Source organism: Rattus rattus, chromosome 3, assembly GCF_011064425.1.
Source record: "Rattus rattus isolate New Zealand chromosome 3, Rrattus_CSIRO_v1, whole genome shotgun sequence".
Classification (NCBI taxonomy): domain Eukaryota; kingdom Metazoa; phylum Chordata; class Mammalia; order Rodentia; family Muridae; genus Rattus; species Rattus rattus.
Window position 1 is genome coordinate 210,269,478 of NC_046156.1, and position 23,622 is coordinate 210,293,099.

Sequence of the window (23,622 nt, forward strand, 5' to 3'; positions counted from 1 at the left end):
TCAGCTGACATTGTTCTTCCTGTGGAGCTGCAATCCCCTCCTCTCCTCAAGTTCTTCCCACAGGTCCCCAATGGGGGTCTTGGAGCTCAGCCTGTTGGTTGGCTTTAAGCATCCACATCTGTATTGGTCAGTTGCTCGGAGAACTCTGAACAGACAGCCACACCAAATTCCTGTCAACCAAGTACCACTTGGCAAACAGCAACAGTGTCGGGGTTGGTGTCTGTAGACAGGATCTGAGATGTCCAGGTGAGGCAGTCCCCAGATGGCCCTTCCTCACAGGATCCCAGAAAAGACGGGAACAAAAATGTCTGACTTTATAGACTTTACCTTTGGGTCCTCATGTTGACAAAGTAAAGAGAATTCTGGGTTTTTTGTTTGTTTGTTTGTTTTTGTTTTGTTTTGTTTTTTGTAACTAATACCCCAGATGCTACTGGAGTAGTCTAAAACCATTAATTAATGCTATGTAAGTTGAAAAATATAGTAGAGTTTATGGGATAGATAGTCATATTACATTTTTAATTGAAATCCATATGAGAAATATAAGATATTCTCAACATCTATTTGGGTTATTTTCTGCCTTCATGATTAGAAACTGTTGATCCTTAGGTACAGTAATAAGGAAACTCCATTCAAGTGTTCAGTGCCATTCATATAATGACAAATAAAAATAGTACATGGTTCATAAAATGACAGTAAGTACAAAATGCAAACACCCGTGGCTGACAGCCAACAGATGGCCTGTCAGTAGAAAACTGATGAAAAAGTCCCCGATTGCATTACTTGAAAACAACACTGCCTTAGAAATAGACTTCTTAATAACCAAAGACATAAATGCTAACTGGTTTAAATATGAATCACATTCTACAATCCTTGTTTTTAAAAGGAATGATTCATTTAAACGTTTCATAACTTTTTGTTTAGAAAAGATACATTTAAAGTTAACTTTTAATAAATACACATGAAGCATACACATGCAGGCAGTTTATGAGGCCAAGACAAATGTGTTCAGGAAATGTGACACCAAGTTCAAATTTCAACATAAAGAGGGAAATAATGGTAACGTCTTCTTCTATTGGTCTTTCAGAACCTTACTACCCTGACCAAGGGAAGTATCCCTAAAATGCAAGTTCTGAGGAGGCAAGGATCCTTTTGTCAGAGATTTCTAATACAATGCTATAGTTGATCATTCTGTGCTCTAGATTTTCATCATCTTGCATGCCTATACCAAGACATGTAGAATTAAGTGGGAACAATAAAATATAAAAGACAAATTTCAGGCTCAAGAACATATAACTAATCAGTACTAATTAATAAATGCAAAAATTGGGTTTCTGTCTGTGCCTGTAGCTGACCCTGTGCCACAGCTCTCCGTACCAAGATCCTGTCAAGAGAGAACTGGTCTCACAGGAGTGCTGACACACCTGAGAACACAGTTGAGATCACCACTTCTGCTCAGAAGGACCCACCTGGAACTCTCAGAACAGAGGAGCCAATGAGAAGTCAGGGACAGGATCCTTCCTGTTTCCATCTGTACCTGGAACTAACCCAGTGCCACAGCACTCTGTACCCAAATCCAGCTGGGAGAAAGCTGGTCTCCCGGGAGTGCTGAAACACAGGCTGTTAGGAGGGTCAAGCCACAGTCAGAGACAGGAAGACCAGATAACACCAGAGAAAAGCAGATGGCAAGAGGAAAGTGCAAGCACCTAAAGAGCAGAAACCAAGGCCACTTGGCATCATCAGAACCCAGTTCTCCCACCATAGCAAGTCCTGGACACCCCAACACAACAGAATAGTAAAATTCTGACTTAAAATCACATGTCATGATGATGTTAGAGGACTTTAAGAAGGGCATAAATAACTCCCTTAAAGAAATACAGGGCAACACAGGTAAACATGTAAAAGTATTTAAAGAGGAGACACAAAATTCCCTTAAAGAATTACAGAAAAACACAACCAAACATGTGAAGAAATTGAACAAAACCATCCAGGATCTAAAAATGAAAATAGACACAATAAAGAAATCATAAAGGGAGACAACTGTGGAAATAGAAAACCTAGGAAATACCTAGGAGTCATAAACACAAGCATCACCAAGAGGATACAAGACATAGAAGAGAGTATCACAGGCAAAAGATACTATAGGAAACTTTGCCACAACAGTCAAACAAAATGCAAAACACAAAAATCTCCTAACCCAAAACATCCAGGAACATTGAGGACACAATGAGAAAATCAAAACGATGGATAATAGGTATACAAGAGAGCAAAGATTTCCAAATTAAAGGACCAGTAAATATCTTCAACAAAATTATAGAAGAAAATTTCCTTAACCTTAAGAGATGCCCATGAAAATATAAGAAGCCTACAGAACTCCAAATAGATCCTACCAGAAAAGAAATTCCTCCCATCACATAATAGTTAAAACACCAAATACACAAAACAAAGAAATATTAAAAATCATTAAGGGAAAAAGGTCAAGTACCATATTAAGTAACATATCAAAATTGCACCTGACTTCTCAACAGAGGCAATGAAAGTTAGAAGATCCTGGGCAGATGTCACACAAACCCTAAGAGAACACAAATGCCAGCCCAGGCTACTATATCCAGTAAAACTCTCAATTACCATAGATGGAAGCACCAAGGTATTCCATGGCAAAACCAAATTTACACAATATCTTTCCACAAATCCAGCTCTACAAAGGATAATGGATGGAAATCTCCAACACAAGGAGGGAAGCTACACCCTAGAAAAAGGAAAAAAATCTTCTTTCAAATAACTCAAAAGAAGATAGCCACACAAATATAATTCTACTTCTAACAAGAAACATAATAGGAACTAATCATCATTGGTCCCAAATATCTCTCAACATCAATGTACTCAATTCCCCAATTAAAAGACATAGACTAACAGACTGGTTATGTAAAGAGGACCAAGCATACTGCTACACACAGGAATTACACCTCAATGACAAAGACAGACACTACCTCAAAGTAAAAGGCTGGGAAAAAAGATTCCAAGCAAATGGTCCAAAGAAACAAGCTGGAGTAGCAGTTCTAATATCGAATAAAATCAACTTTCAACCAAAAGTTATTGAAAAAGATAAGGAAGGCCACTTCATATTCATCAAAGGAAAAATCCACCAAGATGAACTCTCAATCCTAAATATCTATGCCCCAAATACAAGGGCACCTACATACGTAAAAGAAACCTTACTAAAGCTCAAAACACACATTGCACCTCACACAATAATAGTGGGAGACTTCAACACCCAACTCTCTTAAATGGATAGATTTTGGAAACAGAAACTAAACAGAGATACAATGAAACTAACAGAAGTTATGAACCAAATGGATTTAAGAGATATCTAATAAATATTTTATCCTAAAACAAGAGAATATACCTTCTTCTCAGCACCTCATGGTACCTTCTCTAAAACTGACCATATAATTAGTCACAAAATATGTCTCAACAGATACAAGACAGTAATAATCCCATGCATCCTATCACATCACCATGGACTAAGCTGGTCTTCAACGACAACAAAAATGGCACAAAGCACACATGTACATGGGAACTGAGAAAATATTCGCTTGATTGACATAACCCAATCACAAAATAACACATATGGTATGCACTCACTGATAAGTGGATATTAGCCCAAAAGCTCAAAATACTCAAGATACAATCCACAGACCACATGAAGCTCAAGAGGAGGGAAGACCAAAGTGTGGGTGCTTCAGTTCTTCTTAGAATGGCCAACAAAAGTACTCACAAGAGAATATATTGAGAAAAAAGGTGGGGCAGAGACCAAAGGAAAGGCCATCCAGAGCTGCCCCACCTGGGGATCCATTCCATATAGAGCCTCCAAACCCAGACAATGTTGCAGATGCCAAGAAGTACATGCTGACAGGAGCCTGATATAGCTGTCTACTGAGAGACTCAGCCAGAGCATGACAAATACAGAGGCAGATGCTTACACCGAACCATTGATCTAAGAATGGGGTCCCCAATGGAGGAGTTAGAGAAAGGACTGAAGAAATTGAAGGGGTTTGCAACCCATGAGAAGAACAACAATATCAACCCACCAGACCTCCCCCATAGCTACCAGGGACTAAACAACCATCCATAGATACTCAGGGATGGACCTATAGCTTCATACATATATGTAACAGAGGGTGGCCTTGTAGAGCATCAGTTAAAGAATACCCATTGGTCCTGTCATGTTTCAATGCCCCAGTGTAGGGGAATGTCAGGGCAGGGAGGTGGGAGGGAGTAGATGGGTGGGTGGGGTAGCATCCTCGTAGAAGCAAGTGAAGATAACAGGTTTGTGGAGGGGAAACCGTGGAAAGGGATAACATTTGAAAAGTAAATTTAAAAATATCCAATTAAAAATAAATGCAAGATTTTAATGATTCCAGTAAAAAAAGATGCTATCTTATTTAAGGTTTTATTGCTGTGAAGAGACACCATGACCACAAAAACGGTTATAAAGGAAAACATTGAACTGGGGCTGGCTTACAATTTCAGAGGTTTATTTAGTTCATTGTCATTATGGCGGTAAGCACAGCAGCGTGCAGGCAAGAATTGTGCTGGAGAAGGAGCTAAGAGTTCTACATCTTGATCCTCAGGAAGCATAAGGAGACTGTTACATTGGGTGTAGCTTGACCGTATATGACCTCAAAAAAAAAAAAAAAAAAAAAAAAAAAGCAGTGACACACTTCCAGCAAAAAGGCCACTCCTATTTGAATAAGGCTTTACTTCCCAAAAATGCCACTTCCTATGAGGGAAGCATTCAAACATAGGAGTTTATGTGGGCTATAGCTATTCAAACAACCTCACATGCTAAACTATAAAAAAGTATAGATATATCCTAGTAAAGATTATTATTGCTGTGATGAAACACCATGACCAAAAGCAAGTTTGGGGGGCACGTTTAGTTTACACTGATATGTCACTGTTCAGTGAAGAAAGTCAGTTCAGGAACTCAAAAATGACAAGAACTCAAACAGGGCAGGAACCTTGAGTCAGGAGCTGATGCAGAGACCATGAAAGGATGTTGCTTGCTAGCTTGCTTCTCATCAATTGTTTATTCTTCTTTCTCCTGGTTATCCTACCACCTGCCCAAAGACAGCACCACCCACAATGGACTTGGCCATCCCACACCAATCATGATTTAAGAAAAATGCTATACAGACTTGCCTACATTCCAGTCTTATGAAGGTATTTTCTCAATTAAGGCTCACTCCTCTCCTATAGCATGTTTCTAGTTGACACATCACTAGACAGGACAAGACATTAAAAGGTAATCTCATAAGTCAGGAGGCACGAATTCACTGGCTTTTCTCTTCTGCAAACTGGAGATGGCATCATGTACAATGGCTAAATTGAATAACCACCAAAATCACCTAGAATTGAGACATAACTAGAAAAACATTACTAAGTTTAGAAATCTTCAGACATTAGATTCAAAAGTGCTGTAAATTAGCTACACATATCTTATGATGGTTAGCATTGTATAATACTTATAAAAATATTTTCCAGGGACAAGAAAAGTAAAAAGTGAAAAAGCATAGCTATATTCATGAAAGACAATCAATGATACTTATAGTAGGCATATGGAGACAGAATTAGCAAATAATAATAACATAATTATCAACAACAATAATAACAATAATAATAAATTGTAGTCAGATTGTAATGACTTGTAGTATCATAGTATGCAAATGATATTTATTCAAATAATTTGACCTTGTTTGTGAGCCAGCACTTCTATGAAAGGCTTTTGTTTATTATTCTTTATCTTTTGTAACTATGCAAACCTCTGTGAATGAAAAGTAGATAATGATCACATGTGTCTCCTTGTAGATTTTGATGTTTTTTTTTTCCATTAAAGTACAAACTTACTTTTACTCACTTAAAAAAAATGTGTGCTTTATGGCCATTCTTTCCTTTTTATAATTGGCACCTGTGTAATTAGAGGCAAATGTCATATATGTAGTCTCCTGACTAAATAAATGTTTTATATGAAAGCCTCTCACATTGTCCCATAGGCATTATATGCATTCTAAATCACAAATTCTATGTTCTCCATAGAGTTTGCATATTCATTTCTTCCTATTACTCAAATCCAGATCCATTGTGAGAACATTTTTGATAATTCCTTTGTAAAATAATTTTATGCAGTGTGTTATGTCAGATTGAGACTGCAAATCCCAGCATTTAAGAGACTGTGAAAGGGGGATGGTAAGTTCAAGGCCAGTCAGAGCTACATACTTTTCTATAGGGTCTTTCCACTTTTCTACCCTCAGAAAGGGTCGTTAATGTTCAGCAAGTTTTAATGTGAAAGGGATATATAAGCCTACATTTGCTAAGCTTAAAATAACCCATAAAATGTGGACAGATTCTTAATTATGGTAATAATATACGTGCAAAAGTGCCCTCAGACTATGCATTACTTTTACAAATGATTATAATGAACTCCTTTATAGAAGCAAGCAATTGAAGCACTAATTTAACTTGGTTTTCAATTAAAGCTGAAGAGAACTGTGATCTACTGCCTACAATTCCTTTCTCAAATACAATGCAACCAACTTTCACTTTAAGTGTCCAGTAATTTATACAGAAGCACTGTTCTAACTTAGGGAAGAATTAAGTAATGTTCAAATGTGAGTTATCAGCGATTTCATAGAAGATTGAGGTTATGATAGCTATTCAAAGTATATCTCTGTAAGTTTGCTTACATTAAAAAGATGGGAGGTGTGAATGTGTGTATATTTTAGTAATGTTCATCCATCTAGATCATATGTATAAAAAAACTTTGTCTAACTATTGTCAGTAGAAATTTTTTATAATACAATTTCATTGAATCATAAATATTTAGATTCACTCAGAATACAGTAGCAAAGTTCCAAAACCATAAGGTTGACAATCCCTAAAATATTTGCACACTGAAATCAAGAGTACTATGGTTTAAAATATCATGCTTACATAGAATTTATTAAAATATTTTCTCAATTTATATATGCAAGCCAACTACCAGCACATGACAAAATGTATGTCTGGCCAGGGTACACAGTTTTCACAAGCACCAGGATTCACTCTTGATATCCAAACATATTTAATAGACAAAGATTCTGAGCAGCATGAGTATAACTTAGTTATCTGTACTAGGATAATCAGTTAATTAACTTTTCTTTTTTCCACTGAATTCTCTAGTACTAAAAATACATAGGTTTTAAAGAAAACCTCAGGCAGCTGATTCTCACTAACATTAACTAGAAGAGACAAATTTTCCCATGCTCATACTATAGTGTGTAATTGAATATAAATTCTATAATAAATCTACTGAAGTTTAACAGATAGTCTCAGAATGAGTCTTATTTAGTAAATGCAATTCACTGATTTCCTGAGAAAGACCAAACCTCTATTCCTGATCATATTTCTTTTTTACTTTTTATTTATTTTTACACTCCAGATTTTTCCCTCCCGGTCTACCTTCCACTGTTCCACATCCCATACACCCCTCCCCACGATATCCACAAGGAGGATGTCCCTACCCCCACCCCAACACCCAACAGACCTCTAAGCTTCCTGGGGTCTCCAGTCTCTCGAGGGTTAGGTGCATCTTCTCTGACTGAACCCAGACCCGAGAGTCCTCTGCTCTATATGTGTTGGAGGCCTCATATCAGCTGGTATATGCTGCCTGGTTGGTGATCCAGTGTCTAATAGGTCTCAGGGTTCCAGGTTAATTGAGACTGCTGGTCCTCCTACAGGGTTGCCCTCCTCAGCTCCCTCCAGCTTTTCCATAATTCAACCAGAGGGGTCAGCAATTTCTGTTCATTGTTTGGGTGCACATATCTGCATCTGACTCTTTCACCCACTTGTTGGGTCTTTGGAGGGCAGTCATGATAGCTCCTTTTTATGAACAACCCATAGCCTCAGTAATAGTGTTCAGTCATAGAGGTCATGGGGCCTCCTCTTGAGCTGGATCCTGTTTGGAGCCTGTAGCTGGATGTTCTTTACCTGAGGCTCTTCTTCATTTCCATCCCTGCATTTCTTGCAGATGGGAAGAATTATGGGTCAGAGTTTTGACTGTGGGATAGCAACCCCATCCCTCACTTGATGACCTGTCTTTCTGATGGAAGTGGGCTCAACAAGTTACCTCTCCTCACTGTAGGGCATTTCATCTAAGGTACCCCCTTTACATCCTGAGAGTATTTCACTTACCAGGTCTCTGACACATTCTGGAGGGTCCTCCTAACCTCCTTCTTCCCAAGGTGACCAGTTTCCATTCTTTCTGCTGGCCCTCATGGCTTCAGTCCTTTTCTCCCACCTAATACCAGAACATGCTCCCCTCTCCTCCAAACTTCATCATCTTTCCCTCCCCTTTTCCTCTCTCCCCCATTGTGGTTGCTTTCTTCTCCCTCCCACGGGGGACTGAGGCATCCTTACTTGGACCTTGTTGTTGAACGTTTTGAGTTCTATGAATTGTAACTTGGGTATTCTGTACTTTTTGGCTAATATCCACTTATTAGTGAAAACATACCATGCGTGTCCTTTTGGGTCTGAGTTATCTCACCCAGGATATTTTCTAGTTCCATCCATTGCCTGCAAAACTCAGGATGTACTCATTCTTAATAGCCGAGCAGTATTCCCTTGTGTAAATGAACCACATTTTCTATATCCATTCCTTTGTTGTAGGAAATCTGGGTTGTTTCCATCTTCTAGCTATCATAAATAAGGCTACTATTAACATTGTGAACATGTGCCCCAGTGGCATGGTGGAGCATCTTTTGGAATTTCTCTTCTGGTCCAATCTATTTGGAGTTCTGTAGGCTTTCTGTGTGTTTATGGGCATCTCTTTCTTTAAGTTAGGGAAGTTTTCTTCTATAATTTTGTTGAATATATTTACTGACCCTTTAAGTTGGGAGTCTTCACTCTCTTCTATACCTATTATCCTAAGGTTTGAAATTCTCATTATGTCCTGGATTTCCTGTATGTTTTGGGCTAGGAGCTTTTTGTGTTTTACATTATCTTTGACAGTTATGTCACTGTTTTCTATGGTATCTTCTGGCCCTGAGACTCTCTCTTCTATCTCTTGTACTCTGTTCGTGATGCTTGTATCTACAGCTCCTTGTCTCTTCCTTAGGTTTTCTATATCCAGAGTTGTCTTCCTTCGTGCTTTTTTTATTGTTTCTATTCCCATTTTTAATTTGTTCACCTGTTTGGTTGTGCTTCCTGTAATTCTTTTAGGGATTTTTGTGTTTCTCCTCTAAGTGTTTCTACTTGTTTACTTGTGTTTTCCTGCATTTCTTTAAGGGAGTTCTTTATGCTTTTCTTAAAGTCCTCCATCATTATCAAGAAATGTGATTTTAAATCTAAATCTTGCTTTTCTTGTGTGTTTGGATATCCAATATTTTCTTTGGTGGGAGAACTGGGCTCTGATGATGCCAAGTAGTCTTGGTTTCTGTTGCTTAGGTTCCTGAGCTTGCCTCTCACCATCGGGTTGTCTCTGTTGTTTGCTTGTCTTGCTGTTTCTGACAGTGACTTGACCCTGCAGTAGGCCTCTGTGTCAGCACTCCTGTAGAACTGTTTTCCTGATTCCTTTCAGCCTTTTCTGAGAACAGGTGCTCTGATTTCAAGTGTGTCAGTGCTCTTGGAGACTGTCTTCCAGCTCTAGGCATGGGCAGGAATCAAAGGGTCCTGCCCGTGATTGCACATAGGTCCTCGAACCCCGCAGGCACAGTTGGCACTATGAGATTCCCTCTTGGGTCTGGACTGTGGACAGAGGGTATTCTCTTCTGACATCTCAGGAGTATCCACCCTTCTGTGGGTCCAGCTCTCTCCCTCACAGGATTTGGGTGCAGAGAGCTGTTTGGCCTGTTCAGTTCTGTCCTGGGTACCGACCAGAACCATGGGTACCCGCGGCTGTCTATTCCTATATCCCTGTGTCCAGAGGCACTGTGCCATTTCCCCTTGGATCAGGGATGTGGGTAGAGGTATGCAGAGATGGCAGTCTGTGGTGCAGTCTAAGGAGGTCTGCACTGCTGGGTGGTCAGCTCTCTTCCCCACAGGATTTCTTAATTTTTTTAATATAGACTTTTCTAGTAGAATCTGGTGATTTTTTTTGAAGTCCCTCTGATTCTGTTATTATGTCTCCCCTTTCATTTCTGATTTTGTTAATTTGCACATACTCTCTGTGCTCTCTGGTTAGTCTGGCTAAATGTATATCTATCTTGTTATGTTTCTCAAAAAATCGGCTTTTGGTTCTGTTGATTCTTTCTATGGTCCTTTTTGTTTCTACTTGGTTGATTTCAGCCCTGAGTTTATTTCTTACCTTCTACTCCTCCTGGGTGTATTTGCTTCCCTTTGTTCTAGAGCTCTTAGGTGTGCTGTCAAGTTGCTGATATATGCTCTCTCCTGTTTCTTTCTGCAGGCACTCAGCGCTAAGAGTTTTCCTCTTAGCACAGCTTTCATTGTGTCCCATAAGTTTGGGTATGCTGTACATTCATTTTCATTAAATTCTAAGAAGCCTTTAATTTATTTCCTTATTTCTTCCTTGACCAAGTTATCATTGAATAAAGCATTGTTCAACTTCCATGTATATGTGGGTGTTCTTTCCTTATTGTTATTAAAGATCAGCTTTACCCTGTGGTGGTCTGATAGGATGCACGGGAATATTTCTATCTTTCTGTATCTGTTGAGGCCTGTTTATCACCAATTATATGGTCAATTTTGGATAAGGTTGCATGAGGTGCTGAAAAGAAGGTATATCCTTTTGCTTTAGGATGGAATGTTCTATAAATATCTGTTAAGTCCATTTTGTTCATAACTTCTGTTAGTCTCTATATGTCTCTATTTAATTTCTGATTCCATGGTCTATCCATTGATGAGAGTGTTGTGTTGAAATCTCCTACTATTATTGTGTGAGGTGCAATGTGTGCATTGAGCTTTAGTAAGGTTTCTTTTATGTATGTAGGTCCCCTTTTATTTGGAGCATAGATATTTAAGATTGAGAGTTCATCTTGGTGGATTTTTCCTTTGATGAATATGAAGTGTCCTTCCTTATCTTTTTTGATGACTTTTGGTTGAAAGTCAATTTTATTCGATATTAGAATGGCTACTCCAGCTAACTTCTTCAGATCATTTGATTGAAAAGTGTTTTTTCAGCCTTTTACTCTGAGGCAGTGTCTTTGTCTCTGAGGTGTGTTTCCTCTAGGCAACAAAATTCTGGGTCCTTTTTATGTAAGCAGTCTGTTAATCTGTGTCCTTTTTTGGGAGAATTGAGTCCATTGATGTTGAGAGATATTACGGAATAGTGATTGTTGCTTCCTGCTATTTTTGTATTTGGAGGTGGGATTATGTTTGTGTGCATCTCTTTTTTTGGTTTTGTTGCAAGGAGATTATTTCTTGCTTTTTCTAGGGTTTAGCTTACCTCGGTGTGTTGGGCTTCACCATTTTTTATCTTGGTTTCTCCCTTAATGTTAATTGATAGTTTTGTTGGATATAGTAGCCTAGGCTGGCATTTGTGTTCTCTTAGGGTCTGTATGACATCTGTCCAGGATCTTCTGGCCTTCATAGTCTCTAGTGAGAAGTCTGGTGTAATTCTGATAGGTCTGCCTTTATATGTTACTTGACCTTTTTCCCTTACTGCTTTTAGTATTCTTTCTTTATTTTGTGCGTTTGGTGTTTTGACTATTATGTGACGGGAGGTGTTTCTTTTCTGGTCCAATCTATTTGGAGTTCTGTAGGCTTCTTGTATGCCTATGGGTATCTCTTTTTTTAGGTTAGGGAAGTTTTCTTCTATGATTTTGTTGAAGATATTTACTGGTCCTTTGAGCTGGGAGTCTTCACTCTCTTCTATACCTATTATCCTTAGGTTTGATCTTCTCATTGAGTCCTGGATTTCCTGTACGTTTTCAGCTAGGAGCTTTCCCCTTTTTCCATTATCTTTTACAGTTGTGTCAATGTTTCCTGTGGTATCTTCTGCTCCTGAGAGTCTCTCTTCTATCTCTTGCATTCTGTTGGTGATGCTCCTATCTATGACTCCTGATCTCTTCCCTAGGTTTTCTATCTCCAGGGTTGTCTCCCTTTGTGCCTTCTTTATTGTTTCTATTTCTACTTTTAACTCCTGGATGGTTTTGTTCATTTCCTTCTCTTGTTTAATTGTTTTTTCCAGTAGTTCTTTAAGGGATCTTTATGTTTCCTCTTTAAGGGCTTCCAGTTGTTTACTTGTGTTGTCCTGTTATTTATGGGAGTTATTTATGACCTTCTTAGTATCCTCCATCATCATGATAAAATGTGATTTTAGATATAGATCTTGCTTTTCTGGTGTGTTTGGATGTTCAGTGTTTGCATTGGTGGGAGAATTGGACTCTGATGATGCCAATTAGTTTGGTTTCTGTTACTTGGGTTCCTGTGCATGCATCTTGCCATCAGGTTGTCTCAGGTGTTAGCTTGTTTGCTGTTTCTGACAGTGGCTTGACTGTGTATCAGGAGTGCTGTAGATCTGTTTTCCTCTTCTCTTTTAGCCAGTTATGGATACAGAGTATTCTCAGATATGTAGTCCTTCCTGGTGGCTGGCTTTCAGCTTTCTGTGAGGGCAGCAACCAGAAGAGTCCTGCCCCTACTTCTCCTAGTTCCCTATGTGCAGGGGTCACAGATAGCACAAGGCATTTTCCTCTTAAGTCGATAATGTGGGCAGAGAGTAGTCTCCTCTGTTTTCACACATGTGTCCACACTTCTGAGGGTCTAGCTCCCCCCGCCCCCGCCAACAGGATTTAGGTGCAGGGAGCTGTTTGACTGGTTCAGTTCAGATCTGGGCTCAGATTTGGACATTGGCGCTCCTGCAGGTTGACTGCTCCTATACTCCTGTGTCCAGAGTCACTATGCAATTTCCTCTTGGGCCAATGATGTGGGCAAAAGTGGGCAGAAGTGGCAGTCTGTTCTGCCCTGCAGTCTCAGGATTGCCCACACTTCTGGGTATTCAGCTCTCTGTCCCACAGGACTTGGGAGCAGGGAGCTGTGGGCCAGGATCCAAGAAGTTCCACATTGTGCTCTTTATTCCACTGCTGGTGGTGGTATTTCTTCCAGTAGACAAAGCTTACATATTCCGTTATACAGAGGCTATGTTCCTGTGATTCAAAAAGCACAGGTCAAAAATATTCAGGGCAAATAATTTTATTGGTTCTGGTTTTTTCGTTTGTTTGTTTTGTTTTGTTTTGTTTTTCACAGAAAAATCTTGCTATTGATTGAAGTTCCCTTTTAAGTGTGACAGCACTATCATGGAGTATGGTACACTACAGGATCATTCATAAATTATAAAAGCTGTTCATATTGTTTCTGTTCCACTTGACTAATATTCATACTTACAGATTTCTTTCCTTTGTTCCATAGTTACAAAATTGTACAATGTATGCAAACAAATTCATTATCTACAATTTTATTACATATTTTTATTTACCTTTCAAATATTATTCCCTCTCCTGATTTCCCAGTCATAAGCCCCCTATCCGATCCACCTCCCCTTCTTCTATAAGGCTGTTCCTCCTCTCTAACCATCACCTATTCATGATTCCCCAGCCCTGACATTCTCCTACACTAAAGGGTCCAGCCTTGGGAGGACCAAGGGATACTCCTCCCATTGGAGCCCAGCAAGGCCACCCTCTACTACATATGCAGTTGGTGCTGTGGGTCTGTCCATATGTAGTCTTTTTGGTAGGGTTTAGTCCCTAGGAGTTCTGGTAGGTTGGTATTGTTGTTTTGATGGGGTTCCAAGACCCTTCAGCTCCTTCAATCCTTTCTCTAATTCCTCCAATGGGGACCCTGTTCTCAGTTCAATGCCTTGCTGCTAGCATTTGCCTCTGTATTTAACATGCTCTGGCTGGGCCTCTCAGGCTCCTGTCAGCATGCACTTCTTGGCTTCATCAATATTATCTAGTTTTGGTGGCATATATGCAGTATCCCCAGGTGGGGCAGGCTCTGAATGGCCATTCCTTCAGTCTCTGCTCCAAAGTTTGTCTCCATATCCCCTCCTATGAATATTTTTGTTCCCCCCTTTTAAGAAGGACTAAAGCATCTGCACTTTGTTCATCCTTCTTCTTGAGCTTCAAGTGGCCTGTGGATTGTATCTTGGGTAATTTGAGCTTTTGGGCTAATATCCACTCATCTGTGAGTGCAGACCATGTGTGATTTTTTGTGGTTGGGTTACCTCCCTCAGAATGAATTTTCCAGTTCCATCCATTTGCCTATAATTGTCATGAAGTCAATGTTTTTGATAGCTGAGTAGTACTTAATTGTATAGATGTACCACAGTTTCTGTATCCATTCCTCTGTTGAAGGACATCTGGATTGTTTCCAGCTCCTGATTATTATAAATAAGGTTTCTATGAATATAGTGGAGAATGTGTCTTTGTAGTATGTTGGAGCATCTTTTGGGTATATGCCCAGGAATGGTATAGCTCGGTCCTTAGGTATAACTATGTCTAATTTTCTGAGGAACATCCAGACTGATTTCCAGAGTGGTTGTACCAGCTTGCAATCCCACCAACAATGGAGGAGTGTTCCTCTTTCTCCACATCTTTGCCAGCATCTGCTGTCCCCTGAGTTTTTGACCTTAGCCATTCTGACAGGTGTGAGGTGGAATCTCAGGGTTGTTTTGATTTGAATTTCCCTAATGACTAAGGATGTTGAACATTTCTATAGGTACTTCTCAGCCATTCAATATTCCTCATCTGAGAATTATTTTTTAGCTCTGTACTCCATCTTCAATAGGGTTGTTTGACTCTCTGGAGTCTAACTTCTTGAGTTCTTTGTATATTTTGGATATGAGCCCTCTATCAGATGTAAGATCGGTAAAGATCTTTTCCCAATCCGTTGATTGCTGGTTTGTCCTAATGACAGTGTCCTTTGCCTTACAGAAGCTTTGCAGATTTATGAGGTCCCATTTCTCGATTCTTGATCTTAGAGCATAAGTCATTGGTGTTCTGTTCAGGAAATTTTTCCCAGTGCCCATGTGTTGGAGACTCTTCCCCACTTTTTCTTTTATTAGTTCGAGTGTATCTGGTTTTATGTGGAAGTTCTTGATCCTCTTGGACTTAAGCCTCGTACAGAGAAGTAAGAATGGATCGATTTGCATTCTCCTAAAAGCTGACCTCCAGTTGAACCAGCACCATTTTTTGAAAATGCTATCTTTTTTTCCACTGGATGGGTTTAGCTCCTTTGTCAAAGATCAAGTGACCATATGTGTGTAGGTTCATTTCTGGGTATTCAATTCTATTCTACTTATCTACCTACAAGTCTCTGTACCAATACCATCTAGTTCTTATCACTATTTGTTCTCGATGTACAGACTCTTTCCCCTTGTTTGTATTCCCTAAAACAGTTTAACACTTACCTGTATAATATTTACATTACAATACATGTCACAGGTAATCTCAACATTATTTCAAGCACAAAGAAGAAGATATAGACATCATATGTATATAAGCCATTTCATATGAGAAATTTAAGGACCAGAAGAATTGTCAGGTGTCTTTACTCTTTTTCCCATCCTGGGGATGCATTTTCTCCTTTTGAATTGCCTTGTCCTGCCTCAGATTGAAGAATTTTGCTTTATCTTATGGTAGTTTATTTTAGTGTGTTCACTTAGAGGCCTTCTCTTTTATGAAGGGAGACTGAAGGGGATTAGGTCTAGGGGAGTGGGGATGTAACAGCAGGCCGAGACTAGTGGAGAGTGGAAACTACAGTCAGGATGTATTATCTGAGAGAAATATCTCTTTTCAACTTTAAAAGAGCTAAAACAAACAATAACAACAACCAAAGAAAATCAGTCCTGGATTAAATCACCCTTAGATACCAATGAATAGCTGTACAGACTGATTCTTTCATCAACAATACATAATAGAATTTTCTTAATTTACTTTCTTTTATTGAAAGTAGCTATGTGTTCATGTTTGCACTTACAAATCATATCCTGTGATTGGCGGAAACACAATTAAACCACTTTTAAAAATATAGTGTGTTTTAAAAAGCAAGAAGAGCTATCCAGAATAATGGAGATAATTCCAGGAATAATTTGGTTAATGGTAGACCCTTAAATTTTTTGGCATGTAGTTTAATAATATACAATAGCAGACCTTCAAATTTTCAAAATTACTGCATGGAGTCAGAAAGAATACAATAGCACTTGTGTCATTATTTTGAAACTTTAAAAAATACCACCATAGGACAAAAATTATCTAGAATAAATAGATATATCAAAATTGTGAGAAAAGAATCCCCAAAGGTATATACAGTAACATTTCTTGAGAAAATTATTACCATTTCTCCCAGAAGACAGAAATTAACTTTTTTGGTTTGGTGAATTAGAGATCCAGTAAAAGGGGGTTCATTGTTTTTATTCAATTATTTGGGGGTACTTAAAGTAACTTGTCCGGAGAGTGAAGGACTGGATTATAAAGGTAAACTCAATGGACTGTTCACTCATCATATTCATCTCATATCATTAAGGAATAATTATGCCACTGTATTTGGAAAAATATAAAGAATAAATTTGCTGTTAGGAAAATAGGAGCTCATCTGTGACATCCCTTTTAGTAAAATATAATCAACTGCATCTGTTTGTGAGAGAAACAGAATTTTTCTAATTAATTTTTAAAATCCATGTATAATGAAGTTTAAATTATAAGTCACAACTCTTTCGTTTTTGTTGTTGTTGTTGTTGTTGTTGTTGTTGTTGTTGTTGTTGCTGTTGTTGCTGTCCTTGTCTTTTGCCATTCTCTTTTCACCTGAGGTTCTGGTATTGAGATCCTGTTTAGAAAGGAAATTTAAATGTACCTATACAAAAGTCATTTCCACAAATCTGTTGCTTAGGAATGTTAATCATATCTAATTAATCTTAAAGCTTGTTGTTTTCCTTTTCTCCATCTGAACCATGGCTCTATTTTTATTTCACTATGAGACAGTGTCTGCCACAAATTAAAATCAAACTTGAGTTTCTATTTATGAAAAGCACTTTCCTTTCTCCTGTGTCTTGTTTAAAACATCCCTGTGGGGGACATTTTAATGAGGCAGTTTTCAGATGTTTCTGGCTCACACTGCAAAAAGAAGAGTAGAGCACAAGTGGTTAAAAAGTTCCAACTTAGTCATGTGGGCCTATCCTCAATTCCCCTTTAACCTCTTCTTGGCTGTGTGATCTTCACCTAGTTCTTTCTTTCTTTCTTCCTTTCTTTTTTTCTTTCATTCTTTCTTTCTTTTGGATAGTGTATTTTATTTTTTGATTTTTTTATTTTAAATGTTATTTTTCTTGAATATTTTATGCATTTACATTTTAAATGTTGTCCCCTTTTCCTGTTCCCCACTCTCCCACATGCCCTCCTCCCTCCCTCCCCCCCTGCTTCTTAGAGACTGCTATGAACATAGTGGAGCATGTATCTTTGTTATATGTTGGGGCATCTTTTAGGTATATGCCCAAGAGAGGTATAGCTGGATCCTCAGGCAGCTCAATGTCCAATTTTCTGAGGAACCTCCAGACTGATTTCCAGAATGGTTGTACCAGTCTGCAATCCCACCAACAATGGAGGAGTGTTCCTCTTTCTCCACATCCTCGCCAGCATCTGCTATACATCTTACAGGAATCTATTTAGTATCGCTTCTTTAAATGTGTGGATGTATATTATTCTCACTTTTAGCTACAACCACATTTTTAAGACAGTACAAAAAAATCATCTGGCTCATCATAAAATTCACATTGATTAACAGAAATAAATTAACTAGATTTTGTATTTTTATTAATCAGTATCATACATAATGTTTATTGGCAAGGTAGAAAAGTATTTCTAACCAATTATGCAGCCTGAAATCATTTGATTTTAAATGTACTCAGCATTTAAAAACAATCAGTTGTCCATTAATATTGCATGACCTATGATCTTATGATTTGGAGTTTGGCTTGGGTTTTATATGTTATCTCCTTTTAAATTTACATTAATCTCTAAATTTCATCTCTGGAGAGTCTTTAACTTAAAACTAACAAGAGTATGTTGAGGTGTTGCCCTCTTTTTTTAATAGTTTCAGAGATTCAGGCTTTACATTAGTGTCTTTAAGACCCTTGGAATTTATTTTTGTTCAGGGTGTGAGACAGGGTTCTAAATTAGCTAGCTCACAGGTGGAAATAGAAAGAAGATGACTCTTCTCTAGTTCATTGTTGGAATCTTTGTCAGAGATTGGTGGCTACAACTCCATGAACTTAAGTCTGGATCTTTTATTCTATTCCACTGATCTATGTGTCAGATTTTGTACAAATACTGTGTTATTTTTCTTACTAGAGCTCTGTAATATAGTTGAAATGAAGGACTGTGATAACTTCTGCAACACTCAACAAGTATTAAAAAACTACTTTTATTCTATGAAAAAAAAAGGATCTATCTTAAGTGATTTAGTTTTTGCCCATATCTATTATTGTTTAGTAATTATAGCTTGCATTATCGTTTTCAAACACACACACACATTCTTTTTTTATATTTCATTGTATATATAATTATATAATAGGTAAACAACATATACAATATGCATAAATGTAAATATTTATTTACATTTATATGTTTATATAAAACATATATTAATAAAAGCATATTATTGCTTTTATATGCTATTGGTGTGCAAACACACACTTTTCCCCCTTTCAGAGTTTATTCAGTTTTTTTCACATTTAAAATATGTTTTATTAATTCCTAAAGAATTTTATACATGCATATATTTTGATGATATTCACCCCTTATTCCTGTACCTGAATCCTCCCAGATTTATCCTCCAGCCCCTCCCCCCCCTTTTTTTTAGAAATCAAAAGCATATATTCATGAAAGGACAAAATGAGCCATGAGTAACAAAAGTCCAAACCCAGTACAATATGAAAACACATAAGCTCAGACATGAATAAAAAACCTAGGAAGGAACTATAATCAATTTTTATCTACGTACACTTCCATTTTTTTCTCCACATTTATTAAATTGGTTATTTCTTATTTACATTTCAATTGTTATTCCCTTTCCTGGTTTCCAGGCCAACATCCCCCTAACCCCTCCCCTTCTATATGGGTTTTCCCCTCCCCATCCTCCCCCCATTACTGCCCTCCCCCCAAGAATCCCGTTGACTTCCGGTCCAGCCTTGGCAGGAACAAGGGCTTCTGCTTACACTGATGCTCTTACTAGGCTATTCATTGTTACCTATGAGGTCAGAGTCCAGGGTCAGTCCATGTATAGTCTTTGGGTAGTGGCTTAGTCCCTGGAAGCTCTGGTTGCTTGGCATTGTTGTTCATATGGGGTCTTGAGCCCCTTCAAGCTCTTTCAGTCCTTTCTCTGATTCCTGCAATGGGAGTCCCATTCTCAGTTCAGTGGTTTGCTGCTGGCATTCGCCTCTGTATTTGCTGTATTCTGGCTGTGTCTCTCTGGAGAGATCTACATCCGGGTCCTGTCGGCCTGCCCTTCTTTGCTTCATCCATCTTGTCTAATTGGATGGCTGTATATGTATGGGCCACATGTGGGGCAGGCTCTGAATGGGTGTTCCTTCTGTCTCTGTTTTAATCTTTGCCTCTCTATTCCCTGCCAAGGGTATTCTTGTTCCCCTTTTAAAGAAGGAGTGAAGCATTCGCATTTTGGTCATCCTTCTTGAGTTTCATGTGCTCTGTGCATCTAGGGTAATTCGAGCATTTGGGCTAATACCCACTTATCAATGAGTACATACCATGACACACACACATTCTTATTGTTTCTGCTTAAAAGTCCTCATTAGACTGACATAGTCTTTAACCCCTGCTTGGCAATCCCTGATGCACTGCTGTGATCCCCAGGGAAAGCAGGGCGGCCTGGAAGGCCAATTACTTTCTTAAGATCATCTAACTTTTGGATGATTACCAAAATGCTTCATTGTGGGAGCAGACAAGGTGGGCTCTAAGCAGATGCAGCAGATCCGCATGTCCCTCTGAGGGAAGGCTCTGGTGCTGATGGGCAAGATCACTATGATGGGCAAGGCCATCAGGGGCCACCTGGAGAACAACCAGCTCTGGTGGAACTGCTGTCTCACATCCGGTGGTACGTGAGCTCGGTGTTCACCAATGAGGACCCCACTGAGATTAGAGACTTGCTGCTGGCCAATAAGGTGCCAGCTGCTGCTCGACCTGGTGCCATCGTCCCATGTGAGGTCTCTGTGCATGCTCAGAACACTGGCCTGGGCCCTGAGAAGCTCGTTCTTCCAAGCTTTAGGCATCACCACTAAAATCTCCAGAGGTACCATTGAAATTCTGAGTAATATACAGCTGACGAAACCTGGAAACAAGGTAGGAACCAGTGAAGCCACACCACTGAACATCTCCCAGGGCTAATCATCCAACAGTTGTTTGACAATGGCAGCATTTGTGCTGAACATCACAGAGCAGACCCTTCACAGTGCATTCTCACTTCTTCGAGGGAGTCCACAGGTGACCAGCATTTGTCTGCAGATTGGCTACCCAACTGTTGCCTCAGTGTCTCACTCCATCAGTAATGAGTACAGGAGAGTCCTGGCTTTGTCTATGGAGACTGATTACACCTTCCCACATGCTGAAAAGTTCAAGGTCTTCCTGACTGATCCATCTGTTTTTGCGGCTCCTGCCCCTGTGACTGCTGCCACCACTGATGCTCCTGCTCCTATTGAAGCCCCAGCCAAGACTGAAGCAAAGGAAGAGAGCTAGGAATAAGATGAAGGAATGGGATTAGGTCTCTTCACTAATCCCCTCAAAGCAACCAAGTCTGCCTGCTTTATTTGAGAAAGATGGAAATAAAGGCTTACCTCTCTTAAAACTCCATCTGAATTGATTTAGTTTGTTCCCTTGCTCAGGTTAAAAAAACAAAAACTATTTAGGGAGATACTTTGTCTTGGCATCTTTGTTTCTAAAAATAAAGCTCCTAGTGGTTTTGTGGAAAAAAATAGTTTACTGTGTTGCAATGATCTCAGTGATAGTACTTATCTTAGCACAATACTCTTAAATATGTAATCCAATCTTTATGCACTATGGTAACATTGTGATATTATTTATATACTAAAATAATCTTTGAAATTATCTCACAAGAAAGTAAATCATGACTTATACACTCACAACATTGTGTCTATTTAGTAAAACTGTAAATAATTCCCAAATGTAGATATAATATTTAATTGATGCTTCATAAAATATGAAATATTTAGAGTAATGATAATGATAACAGCAAGCATAATAAATCAGAAAGTAATATGTCATATATTGTTTGTAGATATATTTTCCTCAATTTCATACTTTTTATTTAACTTAAAAGGAATTTTGCAATAAATTATTAGAAGATTTATTCCCTTTATTTCCACAGATTTAGTAAACAAAACCTTTCTTTTCTTGTTTATTTCCTTCAATTAAAAGTCACAAATCATAGACCAAATATATTTTATTAACTTTGTATTTCTTCTTTTTTCTTGTATTGAAAACAGATTTTTTTCACACTCTATGCCTGATTATGGTTTCCCCTCCCTCTACTTCTCCCAGTATCTTGACACACACACCCCCAAACTGGATCCACATATTTTGTGTCTCTTCTTAAAATAAACAGCCACCTAAGAAATAATAATAAATTAAATACAAATCAATATAAAACAAAGAAATCAAAATAGTAGAAAGCAATGAAACAAGTAAAACCCCAAAGAAAAGCACAAGAGATGTATATAGAGACATGCAAGTCTGCATACATACAAATGCTATAAGAAAACACAAAACTGGAAGCATATGTGTGTGTGCATGTGTGTGTGTGTGTGATTTTAATGCAAACATAAATAAATATTAAATGTTCTTACTTAACATTATGACATTATGATATAAAAACCTCCAGATATACCTTTGAGTTCATTTTCTGTTTGCCATCTACTGCTAAACATGCAGTCTACCCTTAAGAGTAGCTTGTTTGTCTAGAGAGGCTACCTTGGAGAAACCTAAAGTTTCATTTATGAGTCTTTATCAATTAGAGATAGCTTCTGAATTAGGGGTGGGCACTTATATCCACTTCTTCTTTCAACTAATATCCACTTATATCCACTTCTCCTAAACCCCATTTGGTACAGAACAGTGTGGGCCCTATGCGCACTGCCTCAGTCTGTATGAGTCCATATGTACAACAGCCCTGTTGTGTCTAGAAGGCCGAGTATGCTATGTTTTTTCTTCTTAAGACTAAAATTTAAGCTCTTCCACTAGCTATTTGGTATTGCACTGACGCATTTATTATATATCCAAAGGTAAGACTGTTGCTTTGTACTACCATGAATGGTCTTTTAAACACAATTAAATTCTTAATATTTTGCATGCCATTATAAATGTAGGGTTTTTTTTTATAAAATTTAGTAAACTGTAGCTATCTTAGTGTAAGAATCTCCATTATTATCACCTATGGTTTTCAAGATGGTTTTCTTTTTTAAATTAATTAATTAATCTCCACCCTCACAGAATCCCTCTATCATCTCCTCCCCTTCTCCTCTGAAACAGAGGAGGCCATGGTGGGTATTTCTGTCCCTAGCACATCAAGACTCTGTAGGGCTAGATGCATCCTCTTCCACTGAGACCAGACGAGGCAGTTCAATTAAGGGAGTATAATGGTTCTATATGCTCACCCCAGGGAGTGGCACTACTAGAAAGTGTGGTACTGTTGGAGTAGGTGTATTACTGTGGGTTTGGCTTTATGACCCTTATCCTAGCTGCCTGGAAGCCAAAATTCTGCTAGCAGGCTTCAGTTGAAGATGTAGAACTCTCAGCTCAATCTAAACCATGCCTGACTGGACACTGTCATGTTTCCACCTTCATGATATTGGACTGAATCTCTGAACCTGTAAGCTAGTTCCAATTAAATGTTGTCCTTATAAAAGTTGCTTTGGTCATGATGTCTGTTCACAGCTGTAAAACCCTAAGTCATAAGTTGGTACCAGGAGTGGGGTATTACTGTGATAGGCCTGACTAGGTTTTTGTTTCAGAAGAATATCAATTTGGGGACTTTGGATTTGTAAAGTAGTGAAATGCTTTAAGTAGGGCTTAATGGGCTACCCTAGTAAGAATATGGAAGACTTTGTTACTGAGAATAATTTGAATTGTGGGGAACTAACCCATGAGATTTCAGTGGACAATTTCAATATGTGGCCTAGAGACTGTTTTCTGGGATTTTGGTGAAGAATGTGGCTGCTTTTTGACCTTGTATGAAAAGTCTAGCTGAGGCTAAGGTGAAGAGATTTATATTAATTCCATGGACAAAGGAAATCTCAAAAAAGCCCAGCAGAGAATTTCTTTTCTGGTTAAGTCTCTTGAAGAGCATTTTGAATAAGCATAGTAAGCTTAGAAAGAATATATATAAAATATATGGTTTTATAATAGACATAAATGGTATTAAAATAGATAGAAAATATATGGTAAAATATATGTATTAAAGGGGTACCAGGAAGTTAAATGGAGCTGAATCCTGTGTTCAAGGATATTAAATTAAATTAAGGGAGTAGTGACCTTGGGGTAAGATCCCAGCCAGTTTAGTTTAGGTCCAGGCATGGCAGTCCAAACCTAGAATCCCGGGAGGCAAAGACAATCT

At 38.4% G+C, this 23,622-nt stretch overlaps 1 pseudogene; it reads left to right on the forward strand.

Annotated features, from left to right (window-relative positions):
* The first annotated feature begins 238 nt into the window (after positions 1–238).
* LOC116896070 lies at positions 239–20,729 on the forward strand (annotated as a pseudogene).
* Positions 20,730–23,622: the final 2,893 nt, after the last annotated feature.